The following is a 17,502-nucleotide window of genomic DNA, read 5'->3' as shown; positions in this document are numbered from 1 at the left end:
GAGTATTTAAGGCTTCAATGTGTCAGACAAGTATTAACATCCAAGTTTGCTTTATTGTTCAGTTCTAGATGTTTTCTGATTTGTATTGTCATTTTATTTTTGAGCTGTGGGATTTACAGAAGTCTTTTAAAATTTCCAAACATGGGTGTATATATACTGTTTGCTATTCATTTTTAGTTACGTGCACTTGTTGGCAAAAACTATGGCTGATACGATTATTTGAAATGTTTTAAAACTATCTATTTATTTATATTTTAAAATGTATTACAATTTGCTGTACAGCCTAGTAAATGGTCACATTTAATAAAATGCTAACTTCTAGAACCAAATGACCTTGTCAAGCTCTCTGCTTTAAAAATCTATGAATATTCTCATTTTAATAGGGTAGAATTAGCAAGACACCAGAAGAAGTGTCATAACCTGGCCTCTGCCAGCCTTTCGAATATCCTCCTCCTCCTCCTCCTCCACACCCTTCCAACGCTCTAACTGTACTGAAATCACAGTAGCGCTCTCTCTATAGGCATTCGCTCCAGACTTCCATTCCTTTGCAGCCTCTGTGCTTCACCAGGTTGAGTCTAATTTATTCTTCAAGAATTGGTCCACAAGAAATCCTGGCAGGCAATCCCTGATCCTTCCTCAGCAGGCTGAGTGAGGTCCCATCTCTACTTCCAGCGCACCCAGAACATTGACCATAGTTGCTTCACAGCTCTTGGCTAACATTCATTTAAAAACTATTTATTAATCCCTTGGTATGTGCTCTATGCTGATTACACAACAGTAAATGAAACAGACATGATTCCTCCCATTAAAAGACTTATATAGTCGGGTGAGTTTTTGACTTATCTTGAAGCATCTGTAATCTCCATTTTCTGGCACATAACTAAACAAAGCAATAAATGCTCAATAAATGAATAAAAGGAATAAGAAATTATATTAATCTCTTAAGAGAAACATAATTGAGGAGTTAAATTCACTATAAAAACCACATAACATACTCTAATATTCTTTATAAGTATGCTGGCATCTAAAAATGCATCTCCAAACCTTACAGTTATAGCCAGTAACTACCAATCCAGTAATCTCTATCTTACCTCTATCCAAGTACTAGCTAAGGAACTTCACTCCCATAATCACCTCTGGTGATTTCTAGATAATCAGAGAAAAGAAATTTAGATCCAAGTCATGAAATAGGGGAATCTCCATATATTCAAAAGCCCTCTTCCTAAAATATTTCGGGCTTATTTCATGTTTTGAATTATCTTAGCTCTAAGTTTATTAGCTTTTACTTATCACACTTGCCTTTAAGTTTATTTTGAGAGAGACAGACACAGCGCAAGTCCGGGAGGGGCAGAGAGGGTGGGGGGGATGAGAGAGAGAGAGAGAGAGAGAGAGAGAATGAGAGAGAGAGAGAGAGAGAGAGAGAGAGAGAGAGAGAGAGAGAGAATTCCAAGCAGGCTCTGTACTGGGTCCTGATGCAGGACTCAAACCCATGAAGCTGCAAGATCACGACCTGAGCCGAAACCTAGAGTCAGATGTTCAACCGACTGAGCCACCCAGGTGACCCTCTTATCATACTTAAAAAAAAAAAAAAAAGTTTATCTTATTTATTTTGAGAGAGACAGAGTGTGTGTGTGTGAGTGAAGGAGGGGCAGAGAGAGAGGGAGAGCAAGAATCCCAAGCAGGCTCTGTGTTCATGCAGGGCTTGATCCCACAAACTGTGAGATCATGATCTGAGCTGAAATCAAGAGTCAGACACTTAACAGAATGAGCCACCCAGGTGCCCCATCATACATTTTTTTAGTACTATGAAATAAGAAATTTAATATATTCTACATACTTTACATATATTAATTCATTTAATCTTCTTACTAACTTTACGAGGCAAGTATTCTCGGGGTGTCTGGATGGCTTAGTCGGTTAAACGTCCAACTTTGGCTCAGGTCATGATCTCGCGGTTTGGGAGTTCGAGCCCCACATTGGGCTCTGTGCTGACAGCTCAGAGCCTGGAGCCTGCTTTGGATTCTGTGTCTCCCCCTCTCTCTGCCCCTCCCCCACTTGCACTGTCTCTCTCTCTCTCTGTCTCTCTCAAAAACAAAATAAACATTAAAAAAAAAAAAGTCGTACTAATGAGGCAAGTATTCTCATTATGCATAATTTTATAAGAATAAACCTGAAAATGAAGCATGATTTTTTTAAAGAAAGGTATTAAATACTAGAATTAACTCAAGAGGAAGTAGAATACCTAAATACACCATAACCTGACTATAAAGTGGTGGTAAACAGGCTGGAAATGGGATGGAGGGGAGGGTGGTAAAGAAGGCAGTGGGGTGGGAGGCAGTGAGGAGGAGCCCAGGCTCTGGTGTACACTGTTCAAGATTTTATATAGTATGAGCTTATCAGCCCTCCTTATTAGTCCCTTATAAACAAAGACTGGGTGGGAAGGAGCAAGGAAGGGGTGGAAGAAAGGGAGAAAAGGGAGGAAACTGATGAGCTCGAGTTAAACTGGAATTTCTGAGATACTTAAGATTGGAAATACCTCACAAACAGGTGAAAATATAAGACAGGAGAGCAGGAAGCAAGTATTTCAGATGGAGGGTAAGGATAGGAATTGTCACTACAGAATATGAAAAGATGCTACTGGAAATCTTGTGGCATGCTCTCCCCACAGTATCACATATAGCTGCAATAACATAGACAGCAACCCAAACCCAAAAGTATCCAAAATGGAGAATGACCAAATAAGTTAAGTCAGGAGTGTATCCACCAACTTAAAATAAGAATAATGGTATCTTGGGACACCTGGGTGGCTCAGTCAATTAAGCATCCGACCTCAGCTCAGGTCACGATCTCACAGTTGTGAGTTTGAGCCCCATGTCAAGCTCCGTGCTGACAGCTTGGAGCCCGGAGCCTGCTTAGGATTCTGTGTCTCCCTCTCTCACTGCCCCTTCCCTGTTCACTCTCTTTCTCTCTCAAAAATAAACACTAAAAAAAAAAAAAAAAAATAAGAAGAATGGTATCTTAGTTATGAGAGGGCTAGTCCTAATTTAAGACAATGGGAATAAACGTTCTGCCTCCCTTTGAAGGGGGTGGGTAGCATAATACGCAAAGAGCCTGAGGGCAAGGTCCACAGATTATCTACAGGATGAGTTCTAGATCTCTCTACAGCAGAGAGTAGGAATAAGACTAAATTTTCAGTGGTGTCCAGGGAGATACCAACAGTAAGGGCAGAGCACATCTTTTTTCCAAGCCTAGAGTTGTAACTGCTTTTCTGCAATGCAGCGTTTCAAAAAGCTGCTAGATCTAACAGATCTGCTACCTTGCTAAAGAATCTCCCAGCTGCCGGTGCCTGGAAGCACTGAGGACTCCTCCCAGAGTGCCAAGAAATCACTAACAATTTGTTGACTCCTCTGTTATCAGTCAACAGGACAGAAACAATTCTGCCTTCCCATGCTGACTGGTTTGCCAATGAACAGATACCTACAGCCAGAACTAAATGAGTGCTTAGGGAACCCAAGACCCCCATAAGTGGGCGCAAAATAAAATGCAGTTTGTTTTAAAAGGAACTCTGCAACCAGAGGAAAGGCTAAGCTCAAAATGAGAACAGGTGGCTTCTACTTAGGCAGAGCTAACAGAAGACAGTGGGTGACAGTGCACACGCGAGACCCCAGGATGGTGTCTGTCCTCTCAGTAAAGAAGAACACTCACGGATGTCCAAGTACCAGAGCTGCCAAAAAGGACACCGATGCAGGACTGCAGCCCCAAAGACACTGTCACAGCAGCTCAAAGAGGATACCACCATTACGACAATGTGTCAATGTGAAGAAAGGGGAGCATCCCTGGGTTTCTATAGTGCGGGCAGTTGATGTGCTTATCAGTTACTGCTTTTCTCCTAAGTAACTCAAACATGAACAGCTCCACAACCACTGAAGAGCCACTGAACAGGACCCATTGAGAAGGGTACTTTGCATTCCTTATCATGACCTTTGTCCTGCACCTTCCCTTGAGGAACTCCATCTCTGGTGAATCCTTTTATATCCTAATTGAGAATTAATGCTCAGTGGAAGATGACTGTACATTAACAAACTTTTTTTAAATTTTGGGGTGACATAGAAGGCTGCCAGTTTTGATTAGGATGCAGAGGAGAAGAGGCTCTCAGCAGATCAAGCTCCAATACAAGCTGCCCTGATGCTCAGACTCAAAGGTACAAGAAATAATCTGTGGTAGATTCTCTGACAAGTTCCAATAGGAGAGTTGGAGCACAGACCCCTAGATTTTCTGAAGCAAGGATATGACTTCATAACACTGTATGAAAACTGTAGCTCCTGGCATGACATTGGGCCCCAGTAGAGAACCCAACTATGGAACATCAAGGATTTAGTGACCAGAGCTACCCATCCATGATTCACAAGGTCAGGTGAAGCAGCAAGCTATTGTATGATAGAAATGGTATTTTTGTGATAGTACCTAGGCAGTGGTAGAGGGCACTAGTAAATACAAGTCCAGAACCTCATGTCACCTACTCTTATCACAACAGATGTCTTTACTTATGCTCACGCCAACAACTTTATGGTGGGTTCCTGGTAACCAATGACAAAAAAGAAAAACCTGGGTCCTGGCTGACAAAGACAGATAAAAAATGACTACTGCTCTACAGCCCTACTTGGATGACTCTGAAAGACAATGAGGAGGCAGAAATTCTCTCAGTGGGCATGGCAAAGAGAGAAGTGGCCAAACAAGAAAAAACATGGACTCCTTAGGAGTGGTGAATGGTATGAGCTGATTGGGTAGGGTGATGGAAGGAGCAAAAGTGGAAAATAAAAGAGAAGGAACCTGGAGAAGAAGCATGTTGATGGTTCTAGAAGAGCCCAAAGTGCCAACCTTTATATCTTACGTTAATGCCCACCACAAAACACCAACAATGCTTTGGTGCATTTAACAATGAGGTGCATTTAACTACATTCCCAACTATAGATGGAATAACTTGTCACTTGACTGCAGTGAGCTTTTGCTCTGGGCCACCTCAATGCTTGGCCAACAGGGTCATGAATGGAGGAGCCACAGTGACAGACAGGAAGGCTTTACACAGGCCCAACAGCATGGGTTCTTCCTTACTGAAGGTGGCCTAATCACTGCCACTGACACATGTGGGTATAGAACTGACACTCCAGATATGCTTTTGTCTTCCTTGCCCACAGTATATCATCCCGCCAGCACCACTATCCCAAGGTTTATAGATCACCTCACGAGGAGTATCAATTATGGCCTCAGGATCAGCTACAGGATTGGGGATTACAGCTTGGTCCACTAACCCTCTTGTTTTGGAAATTTCTTTTAGTGATTACAACCAGCCTCCAATTTGAAGCAGACAAAGTGGGCTTAATGGAACATGAGGCAATCTGAGAAATAAAAACAGGCTATAGCAAACACTTGTGGTGCTGGCAACACATCCCCTTACCCTACCGGCCTCATTATAGCTATGGTGGACAGCTCTATGCACTGCCTGACAGTATCTGATACCAAGTATAAGTCAAGGCACTGCTGTTTTGCTCCTTAGTGTTTTCTCCAAACTTAAAGAAGACTGCTCAGCAGTATGTAGGCACAGCCATACAAATGCTAGAGTTAAAGCTCCAGGAGCAATCTTCAACTAACAGAAGATGAAAAGTCATTGGGGCACCGGGCTTGCTAGGTCAGAAGAGCATCTGATTCTTGATCTCAGGGTCATTAAGTTAGAGCCCCTTGCTGGGTGTAGAGATTCCTCAAATAACAAAAACCTCAAAAAAAAAAAAAAAAAAAAAAAAAAAAAAAGATGATGAAAGTCAGTGGATAAATGTCCCAAGCTCCCTGTCCTTTGATGGGACAATACTACGGCGCATTCAGAGGGTCCCCATGATTGCCCATAGTGATAACCGGCTCCTTACCACACTTTATGTAACTTCTCTTACCTTTCCCTTTCTCCCATTTCTGCTTCTTTGGATCACCTTGCAAATAAACTACCTAGTCGTAAGTCCTTTTCTCAGGCTCTACTTTCAAAGGAGCCCAAACTAAGAAGTGGTGCAGTCAGGACTCAAGCTAAAACAATGTGGCTCCACAGCCTGCACTTTAACAAGAGCGTATTGCCTCTTTAAAGCAGCAGAATAGGGTGCAATACACTATGGGATCCTAAATGTAAATACCAGTGAGCAAGCATATACACAGCAACAAAGAGATTTTAACTTTCAACGTTTATTTATTTTTGGGACAGAGACAGAGCATGAACGCGGGAGGGGCAGAGAGAGAGGGAGACACAGAATCGGAAACAGGCTCCAGGCTCTGAGCCATCAGCCCAGAGCCTGACGCGGGGCTCGAACTCACGGACCGCGAGATCGTGACCTGGCTGAAGTCGGATGCTTAACCGACTGCACCACCCAGGCGCCCCGAGATTTTAACTTTCTAGTGGTGAAGAAAACTGGAAAAAAGGGGCAGACTATATATAGCCAAACCTAAGTCAATTAAATACATACATACACACACACCAAAGACATATTCAAAGACATATAGCAAACAAATGAGACTGCTTTCCTATGGCAGGAGGAGACAAAAGGAGAGTGGAGATCAAGAAGAAAGTAAATAAAATAAATCAATTGAGGGACCTTATAAAGAACAAAGTAATTTTACTCCTGTAAATGTAAGATATGATTAACTTGAGTTTCTGAGTCACAGTCCGAACATACTGTCACAATATTAAATGGAAAAGTCAACAGTACTTGTTATGAATTGGAAGTTATCAAAATAAATATAAAACTCTGAAAATATTTTTATTTACTTATTTATTTTTGATGTTTATTTTTGAGAGAGAAAGGAAGTGTGTGTGCAGGCATGTATGTGAGCATGGGAGGGTCAGAGAAAGAGACATTACAATCCAAAGCAGGCTCCAGGCTCTGAGCTGTCAGCATAGATCATGACCTGAGCCAAAGTCGGACGTTTAACTGACTGAGCTACCCAGAAACCCCTGAAAATATTTTTAAAAATTTACCTGTGTTAAGACCTAAAATCATTCTGAACAGTACTGGCAGCACACATTCCATACTTTGAGAAACACTGTTGTCACTATCCTGAGATAAGAATGATAGAGGGATTGGGGCGCCTGGGTGGCTCAGTCGGTTGAGCGTCCGACTTCGCTCAGGTCACGATCTCACCGTCCGTGAGTTTGAGCCCCGCATCAGGCTCTGTGCTGACAGCTCAGAGCCTGGAGCCTGCTTCAGATTCTGTGTCTCCCTCTCTCTCTGGCCCTCCCCCCGTTCATGCTCTGTCTCTCTCTGTCTCAAAAATAAATAAATGTTAAAAAAAAAAAAAAATTAAAAAAAAAGAATGATAGAGGGATCTTCAAAATATATATATTTTTTGGGGCACCTGGGTGGCTCAGTCAGTTGAGAGTTGGACTTCAGCTCAGGTCATGATCTCACAGTTCATGGGTTCAAGCCCTGCACTGGGCTCCCTGTCAGCGCAGAGCAGGCTCGGGATCCTCTGTACTCCTCTTTCTCTGCCCCTCTCCCTCTCATGCTCTTGCTCTCGCTCAAAAATAAATAAACATTAAAAACACCTTTAATATACATTTTAATAGTAAAAATATTAATTTGAAAGCTTAACTAGATTTATGTTAAAGAGAAAACTTGAGGGGTGCCTGGATGGCTCAGTCAGTTAAACAACCAACTTTGGGTCAGGTATTTCTCTCTCTCAAAAAAAAACACTAAAAATTTTTTTAAAAAGAGAAAACTTGATAAGAGCTGAATCACAAAGCCTTTTCTTAATGTGAATGCTTTCCTTCCTCAATAATGTAATGTTTTCCAGTTACACAATGTATAATCACAAAACAGTGACTACTTAATTTTCAATATAAAATGTTGGAATCTTTCTAAATATTGCAAAGTCCTAAATCAGTCATCAACTAAGAGCTGAAAAGAACTTTAATAAAAGCACCAAAACTAGCTAGTTTTATATTATGAGGTAACTTATTACCTCACTGAAAGGTATTTCTCTAAGGACATTACCATACTGATGGTTATTTGTTAACATGAAACCATCAAATTCTGCTTCATAAATTTCTTCATTGATCCCAATTCACTGAGCAGTAACTCCACTAAAATAAGATACCATCCTTCAGTAACAGTGTCAGAATTATACCTGAAGGAATATTTTAAACATTTTTTACTAAATCTTGCTTAGCTTTTAAAACTATAGCAAAAGACGTAATATGAACAGAACAGTATTTTTTTCTTTAAAAACTGCTCTTTTAGGGGCACCTGGGTGGCGCAGTCGGTTAAGCGTCCGACTTCAGCCAGGTCACGATCTTGCACTCCGTGAGTTCGAGCCCCGCATCGGGCTCTGGGCTGATGGCTCAGAGCCTGGAGCCTGTTTCTGATTCTGTGTCTCCCTCTCTCTCTGCCCCTCCCCCGTTCATGCTCTGTCTCTCTCTGTCCCAAAAATAAATAAACGTTGAAAAAAAAAATTTTTTTAAAAACTGCTCTTTTAAAAAACGCAATACCTTAAAAAAATTAATTTTTGAAAATAAGAATAGGGATGCCTGGGTCACTCAGTCGGTTGAGCATCCGACTCTTGATTTCAGCTCAGTCATGATCTTGAGGTTCGTGGGATCAAGCCCCTCGTCAGGCTCCACACTGAGCATAGAGCCTGCTTGGGATTCTCTCTCATTCTCTGCCCCTATCCCATGCACATGTGCTCTCGCTCTCTCTCTAAAGAAACAAACAAAAAGAATAAAAAAGGCAATACTTTGCTTTTTTTATGGTATCTCCCTTACAATATGCTAAGACTTGAAACATGATGTACAAAAATATGTGTTGTATGTAAACAAATGACAAAATGAAGAGACCAATAAGACAATAAAACATTAATTTTAATGTTTCCTTAAGCTTAGAAAACTTAGGGTGCCTGGGTGGCTCAGTCAGTTAAATGTCTGACTCTTGATTTCAGCTCAGGTCATAAGCTCACAGTTTGTGAGTTTGAGCCCCACTTGGGGTTCTGTGCTGAGTGCATGGAGCCTGCTTGGGATTCTGTCTCCCTCTCTCTCTGACCCTCCCTCACTTGCTCTCTATCTCTAGCTCAAAATAAATAAAAATAAACTTTAAAAATAAATAAATAAACTCAGGAAACTTAGATTTGAAAAATTACTTATATTTGCTATGGATGCTGCCCAACATTATCCGTACTATCCAGACAGAATGCATGGGCATCATCATCTCTTTCCAACATCCAGTCAGAAATTACTGTTGATACAGAAGGACTATTTTCAACTGTTAAGAAAATGAGAATTTTCATATAATTCTAATTATTTTCTTAAAAGTCTTTTTCTTACCTCAGAGATGTGGCTAGATAAAACTGTACTTCCAATTTTCTCCAAACAGCTTTGACCTATGCTTCCATCTCATGAATTCCAAGACAGTATTAAACAGATGCATATTTTCATAAATCTGTTAAAAAAAAAAAAGAACTTATTTAGACTAAAAGAAACATGCAGAAGCAATACTAAAACAATGTCCTGTGTAAAACTATACATTTTCAATGTAAAGTCAATGAAAATTCTAAAGTACTTTAACCTATTGCTTTACCATTTTCCCAACCTCTGCCCAAAGAAGTTTCCCATTTTGCATATTTTCAACTTTGCAAAGATAATAGTTCTGTGGAAAAAGTTACTCACGTGTAAAATTTCTGTATCAGCTTAGACTTTTGAAAAAAAAAATCACATCTTAAACTGGAAAAGCAGGAGCAGCTAGAAGCAACACTAAAATCTATAATTCTACAACATTCAAACCCCTACATCAGCAAAACTATATTTGACCACCCAGCTAATATCCCTATTTTCACTTTTATCACAAAATCTCTGTAAGCAGTTTTCATTTCAGTCAAGCTTTCCCCTAGAATATCAGGAACTGGAGGGGTCAGGAATGAATCGCATCGCTTGGTCTAAGCCCAGGGGACGGGTTACAACTATGTGACCCCTGACATTCAGTTCCCCTGCTGCCTTAAGAGACAAAATTCACAAATCTGGAAGAGGGAAACAATGAAAAATTTAAATCTATTTAAAGAAGTGTGTTGTTTACTTAGAGATCTTGAAAATAATTTTGTTGAATGTATCTTTTAACTGAAACTTCAAATAGCAAGGTATTCTGTTTCATATTGTAAAAGGAAAAATTTTAAGCTGCATGAACACTACCTATGTCCCACTGCAAGGTCAAAATGCCTTTGTCTTCAAGTGCATTTAGAAGTATCATTTGTGTCACACTGAGGTTTAATAGTCTTGGCAATAATGACTGAATTCATGTAAACTGGGCAACCTGAAACTGTCTAGCATATCAGATAGCAGGCTTTCTTAAAGACAAGAGTCTCCACTCAGCAGACAGGCTGCCATAGGACCATGCTAAATCTTTCATGGTCCAACTAAAGACAGACTGACCCTGAAAGCAATTAGCAATGCTTTGTCTGCATTTAAGAGCTTTTACTGTCTTCACAATGCACTGGTTACCTACAACTTAACTGGTCCCTAACATTTTTCAGGGTACTGACAGGACTATACAACTCTTAGAATATCACTTAGAGAAAAGAGGGCAGGAATGGAGATACACTGTTTAGGATTTTGTTTTTCTGAGATGTTCACAGTCTTAAAAAATTTCCCTTATATAATCAAAAAATAAATGCATTGTATTTCCATTTTAGAAATGACAAATATTTTCCTCGAAAGCCCCTCTTTGCCAACAACTCCATTCTTCCCAAATGGTGTGTGTGGAAGAAAAGAGGGAAGGCAATCACTTATATTAAGCAAAGCTCAGATTAACCTATTCTCCTAAAGGTTAAAACAATCCATCAAAATGACTATGTTTAAAAAATACATGGCTTGATTCTAATTCTACCAGGTTATTTCCAATGGATCAAATAAAATTAACATGTGAACCACTTACCAACCATTGTTTATTACAGCACTATTTATTACACCACCATTTCCTTGGTGTGAAAAAAAAGAACTGAAGCTTTAGGCTAAGTCTAAAGTTAATAAAAAGAAAAATACATAATTAAAGAATCTGGAAATATGCCACCTTCAAAGTCCAAGATCCTGCCTGAATTTTCTATCCTCCCTCCATCCTCTCAATGCAGAAATAAATGACAAAAAAAATAACTGTCTAAAGATTGAATCTAAGACCAACTAATGAAAACCAAGTAAATGTGACCTTACTACTAAGAGGTAAATAAAAGATTAATCAAAGGACAGGATATGCTTCACAGTACAGGTCTGCAAATCACTTTTTACAAACTAAAACTGTGTGAATAAACTAAAGCTTTCCCTAACCTTTGCAATATAGTGCTACAGTCCTATAAGCAGAAATCAGTAAACATGTGCAGCTTTAATCACTTAACTTACAAGGTAATATACCACAGGCTTTTAGCACTATGAACTTGGGTTTAACAACCATAACGATCCAGTCAAAACTGAATACTAAACAAGTATGATAATGCTTTCATCAAAAATTTTGTGTCTGAAATTTTCAAGCCTGTTAGTGCTGGAAAACACACTGAAGAAAAAATAATTCTTTTAAAAACACATCAGAGCTTCTTAATGATAGAATAAGTGAAAAACAAACCTTTCTAGATATATTCTAATGTTTTATGATTGAGCTAATGTTAGAATTTCAAAGTTGGTAAATATGGGCAAACAAATGTGAAAAGTGCATTTTAATCCCACATTATCTTTACAAAATACCTTTATTTGCCACCAAAATGTACACATCCCTCATGGTTCTCAAAATTATTAAAGTTGTTAAACTTTTTTAAAAATTATTTTGAGAGAGACAGAGACAGCATGATTAGGGGAGGAGCAGAAAGAGAAGGAGAAAGAGATTCCCAAGCAGGCTTACACTGTCAGGGCTGACACTGATGTGGGACTTGAACTCATGAAACCAGGAGATCATGACCTGAGCTGAAATCTAGTCAGACGCTTAACCGACTGAGCCACCTAGGCACCCCAAAAGTTGTTAAACTTTAAACCACTGGGGTACTGGGCACCTGGGTGGCTGAATCGGTTGAGTGGCTGACTCGATTTCAGCTCAGGTCATGATCCCACGGTGGGAGGATCGAGCTCCAAGTCGGACTCTGCACTGACAGCACAGAGCCTGTTTGGGATTCTCTCTTTCTCCTGCTCACGAGCTCGCTGTCTCTCGCATGCTCTCTCTCTAAAGAGAATTAGATAAATGTTTTAAAAATAAATAAACCACTGGGGTACTTAAAAGATCACTAACCATACATAACCCATCAGTGACAAACACGAACTAAGGATATTATAGTCATCTTTGACTCCAACGTTTTAGGACATCGACCATTCACTCCTATATAAGATTTGCTTTACAGAAATAATAGTGTACATATGCTTTTGATAAATATACTCATAAGACAAAATGTAAGATTACTTTTGAGTTTGTACAAAATGTCAGAAAGTGGTCATTTCCTAGTCTTCACAAAATCAGCAATACTGACAACATATTTTTTCTTTCTACCACTCCAAATCCTCTCCTTCTCATCTTCATTTCTCCTCTCCAAGCACCATAAAAAGTACCCCAAATGTTGGACAAATATTGCTGTTAACACTATCACTGCATTCTTATAACCGTTTTAAAAAATCAGAACCACACTACAAAATAATATTTGACAAAACATTCCAGCTGGGCTCTTAAACTAAATGCATTAATATTACAATCTTTGGTACATTAACTGGAAAATTCCAACATCATGCTTCAGAAAAATACAATACAGTTTTAGCTATAAGTAACTCAAATGAGCAGTGTAATTTAGGTTTATCATGCATTATTATTATTATTTTTTTTGAGAGAGAGAGAGAGAGAGAGAGAGAGAGAGAGAAGAGAGAGATCATGAGAGCAGGGGAGAGGAAGAGGTAGAGGGAGAGGGAGAGAATCCCAAGCAGTCTCCACTCCCAGCATGGAGCCTGACCATGGCGCTTGATTTCACAACCATGAGATCATGACGTGAGCCAAAATCAAGAGTTGAATGCTTAACTAAGCCACCCAGGCGCCCCTATCAAGCACTTCTATAATAAAGCAGGTTAGTACCACATCACACAGAAAGGAAGGGTCAACTTATGGACGGGTTGTGTTCTAAAACATCACTTACAAATTGAATATAAGCATGATTTTACAACTTAACATGCCTTTCCCATAAAAGCAAAGATTTAAACAGCAGTATTAAACCCACAATACAAATGAACTACAGTGCACGATTCTATGTAGCACTCTTCTGCTTAAGCATATTTCCATACCAAACTCTAAGCTTTTATTCACTGTTGTATTCTAGAATCTAGCACAGTTGATGACACAGAGTAGGATTTCAACAAATACTAGCTGATCTGAAGTACTGAATAGCAACAACTCAATGATATGAAACCAGCCTGTCTAGAAAACCTTACCTATCTTAATTATAACAGATAACCAAAAGGCAAGGGGAGAAAAGCTCCCTCCAAAAGATATGTGAAAAAGATTCTCAACACCAGGCTTGGAAAGCTCTGGTCTAAGCCAATTGTGGCAATTTCCATTCTCCTTGCCAGTAAGACAAGAGACTAAATTGCTGGGGAGCTTCTGGATGATGAAAAAAAGACACTTGGGTGAAAACCCCTTCCATCCCCCAACCTTTTTTTCCAGGCAACTCTGGGTTTGAGTTTGTCAAGCAGAATGAGGCAGCTATCTTAGGACCATAAGGAAAGAGATGGCCTAAGAAGACAACCCAACAAATAATGAAGCTTCTGCACAGGTAAGGAAACAATCAGCAAAACTAAAAGGCAACGAATGGAATGGGAGAAGATATTTGCAAACAACATTTCAAGTAAAGGGTTAGTATCCAAAATCTAGAAAGAACTTATCAAACTCAACACCCAAAAAACAAATAATCCAGTAAAGAAATGGGCAAAAGACATAAATAGACACTTCTCCAAAGAAGACATCCAGATGCCCAACCAACACATGAAAAAATGTTCAACATCACTAATCATCAGGGAAATACAAATCAAAACCATAATGAGATACCACCTCACATCTGTCAGAATGGCTAACATTAACAACTCAGGCAACAACAGATGTTGGCAAAGATGCAGAGAAAGAGGATCTCTTTTGCATCGTTGGTGGGAATGCAAACTGGTGCAGTCACTCTGGAAAACACTATGGAGGTTCCTCAAAAAATTAAAAATAGAACTACCCTACACCCCAGCAATTATACTACTAAGTATTTATCCAAGGGATACAAGTATGCTGTTTCAAAGGGGCACATGCACCCCAATGTTTACAGCAGCACTATCAACAATAACCAAAGTATGGAAAGAGCCCAAATGTCCAACAATGGATGAATGGATAAAGAAGATGTGATATATGTATACAGTGGAATATTACTCAGCAATCAAAAAGAATGAAATCTTGCCATTTCCAACTGCGTGGATGGAACTAGAGGGTATCATGCTAAGTGAAATTAGACAGCCAGAGAGAGACAAATATCATATGACTTCACTCGTAGGAGGACTTTAAGAGAAAAACAGATGAACATAAGAGAAGGGAAGCAAAAATAATATAAAAATGGGGAGAAGGACAAAACATAAGAGACTCTTAAATATAGAGAAAAAACAGAGGGTTGTTGAAGGGGTTGTGGGAGAGCGGATGGGCTAAATAGGCAAGGGGCATTAAGGAATCTACTCCTGAAATCATTGGTGCACTATCTGCTAACTAACTTGGATGTAAATTAAAAGATAAATTATTTTAAAAAAAAAGAATGGCTGCATCAAAAGACAGAAAGAATCTGGGTCCTTGGTGATGCTATAATGCTTGAATGTTTTAACTAGGTTGGATCTTTTTATTATATTAAATCTTTTTATTGTTTAACCAGTTTTCAATTACCAAAAGTAACCCAGCAAATTCAGTGATTTAGAAGCCAATACACCATTTACTTTCATGAATTCAACTTTTATTTATACAATGATAACTCATCTAAATTAGATCTCAATCCTGGGGCACCTGGGTGGCTCAGTTGGTTAAGCGGCCGACTTCCGCTCAGGTCGTGATCTCGCGGTCCGTGAGTTCGAGCCCCACGTCGAGCTCTGTGCTGACAGCTCAGAGCCTGGAGCCTGTTTCAGATTCTGTGTCTCCCTCTCTCTGACCCTCCCCTGTTCATGCTCTGTCTCTCTCTGTCTCAAAAATAAATAAACGTTAAAAAAAAATTAAAAAAAAAAATAAATTATATCTCAATCCAGATCCTTCTCTTGAACTAATACAAATTTCCAAAGTACTAAATATTAAATAGTTATTCCAGTGGCACATTAAGAGAACGGAAGTGATATAAAAGCCATCATCTACCAGCACAAAAATTGTTTATGCACTCATATTCACTTGCATGGCTAACAGCAGCACCACCACCTACCCAACTGTCAAAGTTGGAAATCTAGGAAGCACTAATCTCATCTCCCTCTGCTTCATCTATTATATTGAGGTAATTAAGAAATGCTGCCCATTCTGGTATATCTTTAAAATCTGTCTCCTTTATATCTATACACACCTAGTACAGGCTCTCATCTTTCACTGCAGCCTGCCTTCATTCTTACCTCCTTCACTGTACCTTTGTTTCTAAAATACAACTGTGCTTCTTGAATAGATTATAAACATCATAAGTTATCAGGAAAATAAAAATTAAAACTATAATTAGAAACAACTACATACCCACCGGAATGGTCATAATAAAAAAGACAGACAATACCAAGTGTTGGTAAGGACATGGAGAAACTGGAACTCTCACACACTGCTATAAAATGATGCAACCGCTTGGAAGAACCGTTCAGCAATTTCTTGAAAAGTTAAACATAAACTCACTATATGATCCAAAATTCCCTCTATGGAAATACCCAAGAGATATGAAAATGTGTGTCTATACAAAGACTTATACACAAATGTTCTCAGCAGTATTATTCATAATAGCCAAAAGTGAAAACAACCCAAAGGTCCATCAACTGGTGAATGGATAAAGTGTGGCATAATCATACAATGGAATACTATCAGGTAATAAAGTACTGGCACATGTTACAACTCGAATGTACCTCAAACACATGCTAAGTAAATGAAGCCAGTTGCAAAATACCATGTATCACATGATTCCATGCATACGAAATATTTAGAAAAGGCAAATTTAGACAATCAGACCAAAGCAGTGGTTACCTAAAGCAAGGGGTAGAAGTGGGAAATTTGGAGCAGTGATGAAATGTTCTAAAATATTTACAGCACAACTCTAAAATTTTACTATAAATAAAAAAATACAAGTGTGCTTTAAAATTTTTCAACAATTTCCACTTGTGTATAAAATGAAGGCCAAAATCTTTAGAAGGCTATCTATAGACTGCTATAATCTGCTTTCCGTCTATTTAACCTGCTTTATCTTCTACTATAATCTCTGCCAAAAAGTCTCCTGCTGGTCATTATTAAACTATTTGCTATTTCCTAAATATGCCCAGTTATTTAATGCTTCTCCCTTTCTTTGAACTTGCTATTCTAATTCAAAAATCAAAATGTTATCTTTATATTTTGCCAAGTGAACTTCCATTTGTCCTCACAAAGATCCATCTCAAATACCTCCTTTCATTGAATCCTCTCCACTCCCTACGTGTTGCTAACTTGCTGAGTCTGGTAATAACACACTTAGTGCTTAGCACACTGAATTCTGATGATCTATTTAAAGGTATGTCTTACTTATTAAGATAACCCCTGTGTACAGCAATTGCATTTTACTAATACTTGTGTTCCCTGTGTTTTAAGCACAGTCCAGTGACCAGCACAAAGGAGATAATCCATGTATTTTCGAATAAATGATTGATGAAGAATGACAGGAAAAAGAAAAATCCCCAAGTAGGCAAAATGAGCTCTGCACCACAAAGACCCTTGTGTAAGTATGGTTAAAGCTGGTTACATAAGAAAGAAAAACAGAAAACCATCCAGTCTCACCTAAGTGTTTATCAGGGTGGGATCAGTTAAATAGCCACAATGAACATTACACAGTCCTTTAAAAGAATGAGAATCATTTATTTGTGCTGATATAGAATGATATCCCAAATATCCTGCAGTTATAAAAATTATAAAAAGAGTCACTCCACTATTAAAAAGAAAACTATACACACAAACAGCAGTGTGTGTGTGTGTGCGTGTGTGTGTGTGTATGTGTATGCACACACATACAACATGTATGAGGAAGGTAGAGATGAAAAGGTACACACCAACTCATCGGAATATAGGCAAAAAAGTGGAAACAACCTAAATGCCTATCAACTCATGAACAGATACACAAAAGGTGGTATATCCATCCAACTAAATATTATTTATCCATAAAAATAAATTAAGCCATAAAAAGAATCAATTCCAATACAACATATGAACACTGAAAATATTACGCTAAGTGAAAGAAGCCAGACAAAAGGCCACGTGTTATATG

General features: G+C 38.9%; 1 protein-coding gene across 1 annotated transcript in view; it reads right to left on the bottom strand.

Annotated features, from left to right (window-relative positions):
- Positions 1-17,502, bottom strand: part of BMPR1A (bone morphogenetic protein receptor type 1A) — a 138,756-nt gene that overhangs the window by 49,668 nt on the left and 71,586 nt on the right. Inside the window, exon 2 of the mRNA XM_047824390.1 lies at positions 9,350-9,464. The gene's annotated coding sequence lies outside the window, so the exon portion shown is untranslated. The remainder of the gene's footprint in view (positions 1-9,349; positions 9,465-17,502) is intronic.

Source organism: Prionailurus viverrinus, chromosome D2, assembly GCF_022837055.1.
Source record: "Prionailurus viverrinus isolate Anna chromosome D2, UM_Priviv_1.0, whole genome shotgun sequence".
In the NCBI taxonomy this organism is placed as follows: Eukaryota; Metazoa; Chordata; class Mammalia; order Carnivora; family Felidae; genus Prionailurus; species Prionailurus viverrinus.
Note: the sequence above shows the minus strand (reverse complement) of the source record. Positions and strands in the feature narration are given on the sequence as shown.